We start from the raw sequence: 12,230 nt of genomic DNA, 5'->3' as shown, positions 1-12,230 counted from the left end.
GATTTATTAAACCCCATAGGTAGAGATAAATCAAGAAGTGATGGTTTTGGATATTCCTATTGATAGGGAATGGTTGATTTAGCGTGGTATTCGGATCGTATTGCTTTTTCTTTGCGGACCTATATATCAAAAGTGAGTTTCACGGCCCCTTTTTACTAATTTCTCGTTTTTGGGTGAAAAGCATGGTTAATGAATGTTTGATAGATTTATATCGATATATGAATCTTGTTAGGAACATTTAATTGTATACACTATTGATATGTTGAGATTGAAAGTCCCCGTTATTTCCACTACTATTAATTAATTTTTGAACCCATGATTCTTGTGGATAGCGCTATTTGGTTGTTATACCCACCTTGTTACTGACGAGTAGGGGTGCACTTGGTCATTTTAATTTGCTCCACACATGTGGCACGAAGTGGTCACCACTGAGGTAGTCCGGAAGGAGTTCTACTCATGTGGGGTTAGTCCCACCATTGAGGTAGTTCGGCATGAGTTCTACACATGTGGGGTTTAGTCTCACCTCTGAGGTAGTTCGTAAGTATGTTCTACACATGTGGTTCGCTACCACCTCTGAGGTAGTTCGTGGGGCACTTGTAGGTTTAGTAGTGGCTCAACAAATTTATATCATGTGTATGACGTTGTTTTTAAGATATTGCTCATAAATTTATATTTGGGATTGCTACATTTAAAATTGTTTTGTGCATATAAAACCTGTGAACTCACCAACTCTTGTAGTTGACACTTGTTTGACATGCTTTTTCAGGGTAAGAAAGACTCACAGKGACACTTGTTAGAAGACGTGTCACATTTATCGATTTCAAAACTACKTTTATGTTTATTTTGTAAATTTGTATTTGGGACTGTAAACTTTAGTTTTGATGTAACTATATTTTAAATTGTATGGTTGTGTTGTTTATACACTATTGCTATGAGACTCTACCTGCCATACCTCGCGTTTCCGCTTTAGCGGGGTGTGATAGGAGTCGATGCGGAGACATCCTGAATTGCCACCCAGGGAACCAATTATGATGGAAAACATCCATCAATACCTGTACCAAGACCGTGATGAAAGTTTGACCATCAACCCTTCGATTTTATCGCCTGAGTCAATGGACCTCTTACACCATTGATTCATTAGAAAGACCACACAAGCACCTCAGGCTGTCTTCTCGAATGATGGGATAAGGAGGGTCATGGATCTGAAAGTAAGGACATTTGCCAACAGAGCCATTCGATACATCGAGTTCACTGTGGAGAAAGCACATGGGGCAAATTTGCGTGTTCAACGAAAATGACCTCATTAATCTCAATCCATATGACTTGATTGAATTATACGCATACACGGCTCAAAGGCACGACCACGGCATCAGGTATGGAATGGCGAATCGAGCGGTAGTAAAAACGATGGAAACCCTAGTGAACCAAAGAGCCAAGAGTGATTTTGAAATTGCTCTTCGGCTAGGCATTGAAAGACTATCTTGCACTCCACCAAACGAAGACTTCCAAGGCCTGCAGGAGAAAAGATCCGCCTCAGTCCTAACTCAACCCGAACTTGGACTTGTTTACAAGAATGAGTTAGGGGTTAAAAAATTCTTTAGACTAACTGAGGCCTTCAAGTATTCATCGGATACACTTGAATGGTTTCAGAAAGTCATTAGAGAAAGACTGGGTAGAAACCACATGCCAAGAGAAGAAGGGAGTCAGCTCATTCATGAGATATCGACAGTCATCGGCTTTAGAAGATTGCTCATGCGCTTCAGACAAATATATCAAGGTAGCTCATGATGAGTTGTATTTTTTTGTTTTACCTTAATGTCTTTTGATTCCAGTATTGTAAGAATTTCATCATCCAATGAAAATTTAGAATTTGATGTTTTTCTATTAGATTAGTCTCTGTTCTTCATGGTTGTTTCTAGATTAGTCTATGTTTGTTATTTCATTACTTAGGGGGAGATTGTTAAACCTCATAATTCATAAAGTGAAAAAGCAATGAAAAACAATAAGTGATGAAGAACCAGAAGACCGATGAAGACATCAAGGCAGATTTGACTAAGTCTGTAGCACAACCAGAGGACCGATGGATGACCAAGGATGCGATGGAAAGAGCATCTTCATCAACCCTCTGGTCAACTACACTTAGAGAATTTTTCAGTAATTCATCCAGAAGCATGCGGTGAAGACCTAAAGATAAGGATGATCCATCATACCATGAATGACAGCTGGAGATGACAAGTCAATTGCTAGATTTTGAGTTTATCTTAATTACTAAAGCTTATCCATAGTTTTGATAAACGTTATCTGTTAATAGAAGATTAGCTAAAAAGTCTCATTAGATAGTTATCTTCTTATTAGTATAAATAGGTGATTAGGCCTATTGTAAAAAGAGTCGCTTTTACGTTTTCTTATTAATAAAGTGAAATCTTTGACGGTCAAGATTATTCTTAATTGTTCATAATTTCTTCTTGAGTGTTCATCACCTTCTTCATCAAATCACTATAATTTGGTTGTTATTAACTAGAAGTCTTATTGAGAGATCTGGGATGAACAAAGGTCTGCAGCTGTCATTGGATGAAATAGTTCATATGAATTTCAGGGGAAATAAGGATGGTCGTTGTGTGTGATAGATAGCTATTGCTATAAATAGGGGATTTATGGATGTAATAAGGATGGTCGTTGTATGTGTATGCATGGTATAACTCTTGCTATTTTATCTAGTAAAATTACAACAGATTGGAGTTCTCTCTTCTTGGTGATTTGAGGATTCAGAGATGTTGTTCTTATTGGAAATAGTAGTATTGATGTCATGGTTACTGGAAAATATGGCCTATGGTCATTGGTTTTGGCAAAAAGTATTTTTGGAACAGAATGTATATTTTATGAGGAACCAGAGAAGCTCCGGTTGGTCCTGACTATTTGATGAGAGGGTTCTTTTTATTGATTTGATGAATATGCAAATTTTACTAAAACGTACTAATTGGACCAGAGGCTCTGTATCTATTGATAAGAGCTTCTATGTCAAAATTATATTTTAAAGAATTTTTAAGAAAAAAGAATTTTATACTTAGTATTTTATACAAAATACATACCAGAGGGGCTCTAGTCGACTCATACGTTAAACGAGAGGTTCTGGTTGGTCATAACTTTTAAACCAGAAGCTCTGGTTAGTGCAACCAGAGGCTCTGGCCGAGGAACCAGAAGCTCTAGTAGAGGAACAAGTGGGGCTCTGGTCGTGATTAGTAAAATAATTCTAAGTATGGTGTTTGGAACCAGAGGCCCGATGGACACAAAATGGAATATGATTCAGTGTTTGCTACCTATGGATTATTTGAAGTAAATGTTTTGGTGATCTTCACCCTGCATTTACATAAAAGGTAACCTCACTAGACATTTATGTCTAACCCTCATTTTGTGTTTTCAAAAATATGTGTGCAGGTAATGAAAATAAGGGAAAAAGCATTATATGAATTACGTCCCTATGTGGTTTGCTATGTGAAGATCTTGGTTTGCCATGTGTTGAAGCTTAGATGCCAGAATACAAGAGCATGTACTTTGATATTTTTGAGTTGTATATTTTAGTCTCTTGTATTATGGACCTGTGTGGAGAAAACATGTATTCTATGTATGAAATATGTGTTATATGCAATATATGGATATGGGGGTGTTACACAATCTTTGTGCAGAGTTTGTCGGGTAAAAAGTATATCCTTATGCTAATTGATGAATTTTCATGATATACTTGGTTTGAGTTTGTAAGGTAGAAATCAAATGTCCCAAAGCTGCTGATTAAGCTAATGACAAAGATTCAAGTTCTTCTACAGAGAAAAATTCAGAAGCTGAGAAGTGACAATGGAACTGAGTTCAAGAACGCAAAAATTGATGCATACTTAGACAAGGTGCGCATATCTCAAAACTTCTCTGCTGAATGAACACCAACAAAATGCTGTTGTAGAAAGAAAGAATCACACATTGGTTGAGGCTGCAAGAACAATGCTAGCATACTTTGGTCTTCCAACCTACTTTTGGGAAGAAGCCATTTCAACCGCATGCTTCATCCAAAACAGAGTAACGGTAGTAAAGAGGCACATGAAGACGCCTTATGAACTAATTAACCAAAGAAAGCCTAACGTTAAATTTTTACACATCTTTGGTTGTAAATGCTTCATCTTGAATCACCGTGATCAGCTTGGAAAGTTTGATAAGAAGGCCGATGAGGGCAAGTTTCTTGGTTACTCTACACAAGCCAAGGCCTACAGAGTCTTCAACCAACGAACCAAGACTATCATGAAAAGAATCAACGTCTCGTTCGACGATAAAGAGCCAATGACTTAAGAGTACCTCAGCTCTGGACTCGAACTTAAGTAGCTGATTTCCAATTCTCTAATGAAGTCAAGGGAATTGGAACTCAAGCTATTATTTGAAGACTTCTTTGCTGATGAGGAAGTCTCTGTGGGTGCACCTAGAGATGAGTCTGCACGTATAAGTGAATAACAACAAACTATAAGTTCATCTATCTCTAGTCTTTCACACACATCTGCTTCCTCTGGTGATCATGTGAATTGACAGCCAGAGCAAACAAGCTCTGGATCAGAGCCCAATCATGTAGAGCCAAAGCATAACATCTCTGTCTCTGAACCTGGTTCCTCTGTACCATCAATCAAGGGGGACCAAGAAGAACCCTCTTCACCATCTATGAGCCAAATGCCAAACATATCTATGGGACGTGATCAAATGACCCCAACCTCTGTCTCCGTCCCAATAACAAGATGGACAAAAGATCATCCTCTTCACCAAATAATTGGTGAACCTTCAAGTGGTGTAAAGACAAGAGCTGCCATGGAAAATGAATGTTTATTCGTAAACTTTCTACGCATGGTAGAGCCTAAGAAAGTTCATGAAGCCCTACAAACACCCAAGTTGGGTTGATGAGTCTGAAAGAAACAAGGTATGGACTCTTGTTCCCTTAACTAGGGATAAAATTGCTATTGGTTGTAAATGGGTTTTCAGGAATAAAAAGGATGTGGATGGCATCATTGTAAGAAATAAAGCCAGGCTTGTGGAAAAAGGCTATTGCCAAGAAGAAGGCATAGACTATGATGAGACCTTTGCGCCAGTAGCAAGGCTAGAAGCTATACGCTTATTCTTAGCCTTCTCTGCACATAAAGGATTCCAAGTTTATCAAATGGACGTCAAGTCAGCCTTTTTGAATGGTAAGCTGAAGAAGGAGGTCTACGTTCAACAACCTCTAGGGTTTGAAAGCTCCACACATCGAGAGTATGTCTATTTCTTGGACAAAGCTCTGTATGGACTTAAATAAGCTCCACGAGCCTGGTATGAACGTCTTTCGTCTTTTCTCTTATTGAACGGTTTTGAAAAATGTAAAATCGATACCACTTTGTTTATTAAGAGACATAAAGGTGAGATGCTTCTAGTACAGATTTACGGCGACGACATTATTTTCGAATCAACAAACCAGAGGCACTATGATAAGTTCCCTGCCTTGATGAAGAGCGAGTTTGAAATGAGCATGATGGGAGAATTAATATTCTTCCTCGAGCTTGCAAGGGAAACAAAGAGAGGATGGTATCTTTATTAGCCAAGCTAAATATGTCTCTGACATATTAATGAAATACCCACTCCACAACTCTTCAATAATGAGAAAACCAATCGCAACGGGAACTAAACTTGACGTAGATCTATCTGGAAATTAAGTGGATGTCATGACTTACAGTGGAATGATTGGATCACTGCTGTATCTCATTGGACCTCAAGGCATGGACAGGAGTACACATGGGAAAGAGAGGGTTTTATGAAAAACAAGTATCCTCACTTATTCACAAAATGGGTCCAAAGCTAAGAATTGAGGAATCAAATTTCGGCACGATTTTTTTTTTGGCATGTGGAGACTGTGACATCCGTCATTTTTGGGACGTCAGGTTAGCATCGTTAAAGGATTCTTATATTTAGGATTATAACTTATTAGGGTTTATTCATGTTGATTAAGAAATCAATTGACTTAGCTCCCAGATTATAGTCCAGGAAACCCTGTCCCGATTGGTAAATAATAAAGTAACTTGTATAATGCCAAATATATTATAAATTCTCCTCAAATAAATAAAGTTGACATTATAAAATCTAATTCTAAAATATAAAAGTTTTATTTGAAAATACAAATAATTTTACAAAAATTAGGAATTTTGATTTAATAATAAATAACTTTATTGGTATTTGATAAAATGTATTTGAGTTAACTTTTTTAGTTGAGTTGTAGTTTTATAAGAAAATAAAAATAAAAATAAGGTTGTTTGAGCCTTGAATGGGCCGGCCCCTTTACTCTTATATAAAAACCCCACTTCTTTTGAAATCTTCTATTACACTTTCACTTTACGTTCTTTCTCTCACTAAAACCCCTCGACTTCCACACAGCCGAATCCAATTTACAAAATCTACTTAGATTCTTTACATCTTGAAGAATATTCAAGTCTTCAAGAAAAATCAAGCAAAAGGTAATAAGATTAGTCTTATTATATTTGAATCTTTTACAATAATATTCTCGTTTCATTATACTTCCTTCTCCTCTTTGAGCTCAAAATTTTCTGGAAAGTCTAAGATGGGAGGTTATTCATCAAAACATGAAAATGTTCCTAAAATGGTGATAATCTATGATCTATAAACTTAGAACTCAAGAAAATAGGGGAAAATCTCATTGCATGTAGTATTTAACCATTAAAAGCGATGTTTTGGAAACCAACAGATTGTTGGTCAACATTATCGTTGTTTGTATTTTCTCTAATAATAAAAGTCCAAAATATTTGAATCATCTTTTGGAATCATCGAAAAACATCTCTAGACCTTCCAGATTACTTGATATGAGAAAATAGGTTGAACATATATAAATATTTCTAAAAAGGTGTGGAATTTGGTTAGAAATTGTTCAACACAGTAACATTGGAGGTATAAAAAGTTAAAAGTAAAATGTTTTTTGGAAGGTTCCTTTTATAATGATTGGTTAGACCAAGATTCCAAAAATTGAAAATTGCATGTCTGTCCAAATATTATCTTTTGGTGCAAAAACTCATTGGCATTACGTAATATATATAAATCTCACTTTATCTTTAGTAAAACCCGGTAGGTGATCTAACTATTGGATTTCGGGTGTTTAGGACAGTAGGGCGGACGTTGGAGCTCTGAACGTCAACAAAATCTGGGCTATTCATCTGCAAACTCGTGAGTTTTCACGGCTCCACTTTTACTGCTTTTAGTTATTTTTAACTGGGGGAAAAGCATGAAAGAATGCAAACTATACTGTTTAGTTGTAAAACTAATGGACTAAAGAACTGTTTAGTCAAAAGTTGTGAAAATCATGAAAAATTGATTGTTATTGCACTACCTATAAATGATAAATTGATGTGCTTGAGAGGATATTTCAAAAAGTCCCCTTCCGTACACGCTACTACTTAACTCGGGCACGTCCCCGGGACGTAGTAATTGTGGATAGCCGCTATTGTGTTAACAGTCCTACCCAGAAAAGGGTGCACATTACCTATGTTTTTCATAGTGTACTCATGTGTGCGAATGGGCCACCGCTGAAGTAGTACTGATACGAACTGTGGTACCTAAGTGAGTGAATGGGCCACTTATGGTAGTTCGTAAACTAATGGGGCATATTGGTCAGGTAATGCTCTGTAGCGTCTCAAGTTTTTAAGCATCGATGGAAAAATTTACATTTATAATGTGCATGTTATGTATAAGTTTTTATGCATTGTAAATATTTTATGCATATGAAAACCCGTGAACTCACCAACTCTTTGTAGTTGACGTCGTTTTATGTTTCGTGCTTTTCAGGAAATTAAGTAAGGTTGGAAGTTTTTGGAAGCGTTTTACGAAAACACCTGTTCACAAGCCTTGTAACTTCTTCTGCAAATGATGTTGTTTTTCATCGTGAACAGTAGAATGATGAATTTGTAAATTTTTATGAATTATGTATTTAATAGTGTTATCTATCGATTGGAGCTATGAAATGCTTACCTGTTATGCCTCGTTTTCCGCTACAGTTCATCAGGGAGTTGTCAATTGCTCGGTGACAAGCTTATAAGATGGACTTCAAAGAAGTAGAATTGCGTCTCTACGTCGACTGTTAAGGCAGAGTATGCAGCCGTGACATCTGCTGTTCCCAAGTAATTTGGATGAAGACTCAACTGGAAGACTATGGTGTTGAGTTTGACAAGATTCCAATTCCGTGTGATTTAGAAAGCGTCATTGCAATCACAGCCAATCCCGTGCAGCACTCCAAAACAATGCACATCGACGTACGCTATCATTTCATCAATAACCATGTAGAGAAATATACGATTGAAATGTTTTTCGCAAGTACAAATCATCAAGTTGCTGATATATTTACTAAGGCTCTTGATAAAAAGAGATTTAATTTTCTGGTTAGCAAGTTGGGTATGCTCAATCTTCAATAACTAAGACAGAGCCTCTGTATGTACAATACAGAGCCTTTGCATCCCTCTTGAATATACGTCTTTTAATTGTTTTGAGACAGAGCCTCTGCATAGTACATGCACAGCCTCTTGCTCACATCTCAGTATTGTTTGGTTATATAGAGCCTCTGTGTAGTACATACAGAATCTCTATATCTTGATTCGCCATGCTTGTGCTTTTCTTATCCTTTATGATCCAAACATAGTTCAAGGGAGAGAAAGATGAGCGAAGCTAAAGTCAAGGGGGAGCATTAGATCAAGCATCATGCAGAGCCTCTGTATGTACTATACAGAGCCTCTGTCTCTAAAAACCTTCATGAGTATAGGTTAGAGTCTCTGTATGTAATATATAGAGCATGTGCCTTTAAACATAACAAGTTTATTAGACAGAGGATATGCTTAGACAAACCATGAGTCTCTGTATACGCTTTTAAGGTATGTAATCTCTCACTCTATTATACTCTAGTTCTCTTTTCAAATCCATATGAACAATCTAAGTACATCAACTCTGTATTCAAATGCAGAGCCTCTATCTTAGGTTGATTTCCTTTCAACCCAGAGTATGGACTTTCGTCATGTTCTTTAAGGCTCTCAAAATATATTATTTTAAATGGAAGGCATACAGTTCTTATTATTAGTAATTTATATTAGGTTGTCATCTAAAAAAGCATAACCGCCTGTATTTTTAATTTTTCAAATACGGGAGGCACCATTTACAGCCTGTCAGGCCACCTGGCATCTCCCCACAGGCGAGTGAAAAACCGCTTTAGTTTTTGACGCTTCGGGGGCGCGTTTCACTCAAGTGCCTACATTTTATTTCTATTTAATCAAATTTAATTTTCTCCAAATTTCCCTTACGCCTTCAAAAGTTCCCCAGATATTTCATTGTCTTCAAGCTCTCAAAGCAAAACCGCCATTGACGAACATCGTGAGCTTTTTGAGACATCATTCTATGGTTGAATCAACCAAGATTTCTCTCCATGTAAGTTTGTCAAACCATTCTTCAGATCTTTATTCAAAGAATCAAGAACCGATTATTTAAAAATCCTAATCTTTCAAAAACCCTCATCACGTTCACTCAAACCTGCAACAATGTCGTCATCTGAGTCAGCTAACTCTCAAACTCACACCACAACCCTAAAAACCGTGGAAGAAACTAGCCAAAACATGGTTCCCCTTCCATTGAAACCAAATAACCATGCCCTTCATCTTACTTTGGACAGTTTCGACCCCAAAGTATGCACCATTATTATATTCTTCAACATCACTTCTTGAACCCTGCTATCACAAACTTCGACGACCTTGTCCCTAAATGTTCATCCAGGAGATTTGGCAAACCTATGTCGTAACATAATGCCAATGCGGGATGGATGGAGAATTCTACGTACCCTCTTCCAAGGAGTACCTCACAGTCAGCATTTCCAGGTCACTTTTCTCACGAGTTCTTCAGATTCCAACCAAAACGAGTCATGGTTTAAGTGAGTATGCCCCTCTTCCATCTGGGGATGAGCTGGTGGATTTCTTGAAGTTGTTGGGATACAACAAGGAAATCTAATATCCTTCCCAATATTGACGACAGTACCTGCCACGAATGTGGAACACAATGTTCACATTGGTCAACCGATCCTTGGCAGGGAAAATTGGGAGTCTTGACATGTGTTCAACGAACATCCTATAGATCATGTATGGGATCTTCTTTGATCTTTCCTTAGACTACTCCTTGATCTTGAACATGGAGTTTAATGCCGCAGTCGCAAAGAAGTGCCAGGAGGTGGGAAAGGGAAAGGACTTTTCGGCGCTTCTATTTCCTCGTTTCTAGGTCTTCTTCTAAAACCCATCATTAACAAAAACAATCTTGATGTGGGCAATCTGTCTGTGCCCAAGGTGAATGTACTTTTTGCATACAGACCAACCGTGAACAATAAAGGATACACTACAGAGAGACCAATCCCAATGAAGCTACTAGTGTACATGAAGACGAGGGAGATAAGGATGGAATATAGACGTGTACGCGAGGCACTAGAACCAGTGCCTCTAACCCCGACACACATAGGACTAAACCAAGAGGGTGAGGAACAGAGGAGGCACAACGGCCTAAGTCAGAGGATGAGGGAGTAAGACAGGAGAAGGAGAGGGAGAAAAAGAGAAAGAGGGCGGAGGCAAAGAAGTAGAGTGTTGAAAAAGAAAAAATGAGGAGGGAAGAAGAGGAGAGAGAAGAAAGAGCTAGACAATTGCTCGATTAAAAGAAAAAAAAAGAGAATCAGAAGAGAAGAGGCCAAACGAGACTTGGGACTCTTCTCAAGCTCTGACGAAGAAGATGAACAAGAGCGTCAAAATGTTGTTGGGTCTAATGCAGCACATGAAGTTGAAGACACCCTTGATAATGATGTTGCTGGGTCTAATGCAGCAAATGACGGGGAAGACGTCCTTGATGATGATATGGGCTTAGCTGTTGAATTTGAAGAAAATGAAGTGGATGAGGAGGATGGAGGTGAAGTAGCTGCTCTACCTCAAGGCGAGCTTGAGTAGCCTAGGACTGTGAATAGACACATCTATTTTCCTATCCCAACTCCTAGTGCTACCACATGTTCTGACTCTTGTGGTCGAGACACAAAGATTATTGAACAAGAGGTGCACGCCTCGATCCCAAGCCTACCAAACCAGCCAGAGGTCGCATCTGGCTCTGGCCAAAACAGCCAAAGGGAAGCCACATCTCAGGGATCATCCTCTCAAAAAAGTGAAACCTTTGCAAACATAAGTGGTATGTCTCCCCATACCACGCCACTCTCCCAACCAGAGGAATTTGTTTCCTCTGCACTTGTCATTTCCCCACCTTCTTCAGAGCAAGGAATAGGTGCACAAGACTTGTAGATTCTCGATTACTTTCCTAGTCCACTCGTGAACCTGCTAAGGAACCCCTTCATGACAAAACAACGGTAGTGCCCTTTCCCCCAAGAGAGACACCAGGATCTGCTGGAAATCCTTCCTCGACCAACATTCCACAAGTTGAGGTAAAAGGTGTCCTAGGATCAAGGACTCAATCTGGCCCATGGGTTGAGCTAGAGGTTATCACCTCAGCATATGTCACAAGGTACGAGTTCCAGTGCTTTACCACCTCTGCGTTGTGCTCCTTGGATGAGATAAAACTCAACATGGCCCATGTAGAGCCATCTCCTTCTGCATCTGCTTTGGATGAAGTTCGATCATCCTTAGCAGTATTGACAGCTGAGTCACTGACAAATGCCTCTCGACTCGATCGTCCCCAAGAGTTGACGGAACACAATGCAGAGACCCTGCAAAGGGTCCTTGCACACATTCAGAGGGATGGAGCTTCCACTTCATCTCAAGACGCTCACACGCTCATTCCTCTAAATGTAATAGTTGACTATGTTACCCAGTCAGCAATGAATGCTCTGGGTGACCGACTCCTACAGAAGGTGGCCCATTTTACTTCTGATTTCAACAGCAAAATAAGGAGGTAGCAGCCGAAGTGCACCGTTTGTTGGCCGCTTTCCAATATCATAGAGATATGGAAATTCTCAAAGCCACAACAGCTGCTTCAGAGATTGTTGAGCTCTTTGAGGCAAAGATCAAGGCCATTCCACCAATAGACGTACAGAGGCCGAAGAGGAAGATGGAGCCACCAAATGCATGTGCCAAAGCCTCGAAGAAGAGGAGGCTTGACGACGATGAGTACCTAGACCTGTTTGTTCCTCAAAGCCGTCAAGAGGGGGGAGAACCAAC

Source organism: Cynara cardunculus, unplaced genomic scaffold (genome assembly GCF_001531365.2).
Source record: "Cynara cardunculus var. scolymus isolate 2C unplaced genomic scaffold, CcrdV1 Un_Scaffold_1684, whole genome shotgun sequence".
In the NCBI taxonomy this organism is placed as follows: Eukaryota; Viridiplantae; Streptophyta; class Magnoliopsida; order Asterales; family Asteraceae; genus Cynara; species Cynara cardunculus.
The sequence above is the reverse complement of the archived record's forward strand: the minus strand, read 5'-3'. Positions refer to the sequence as shown.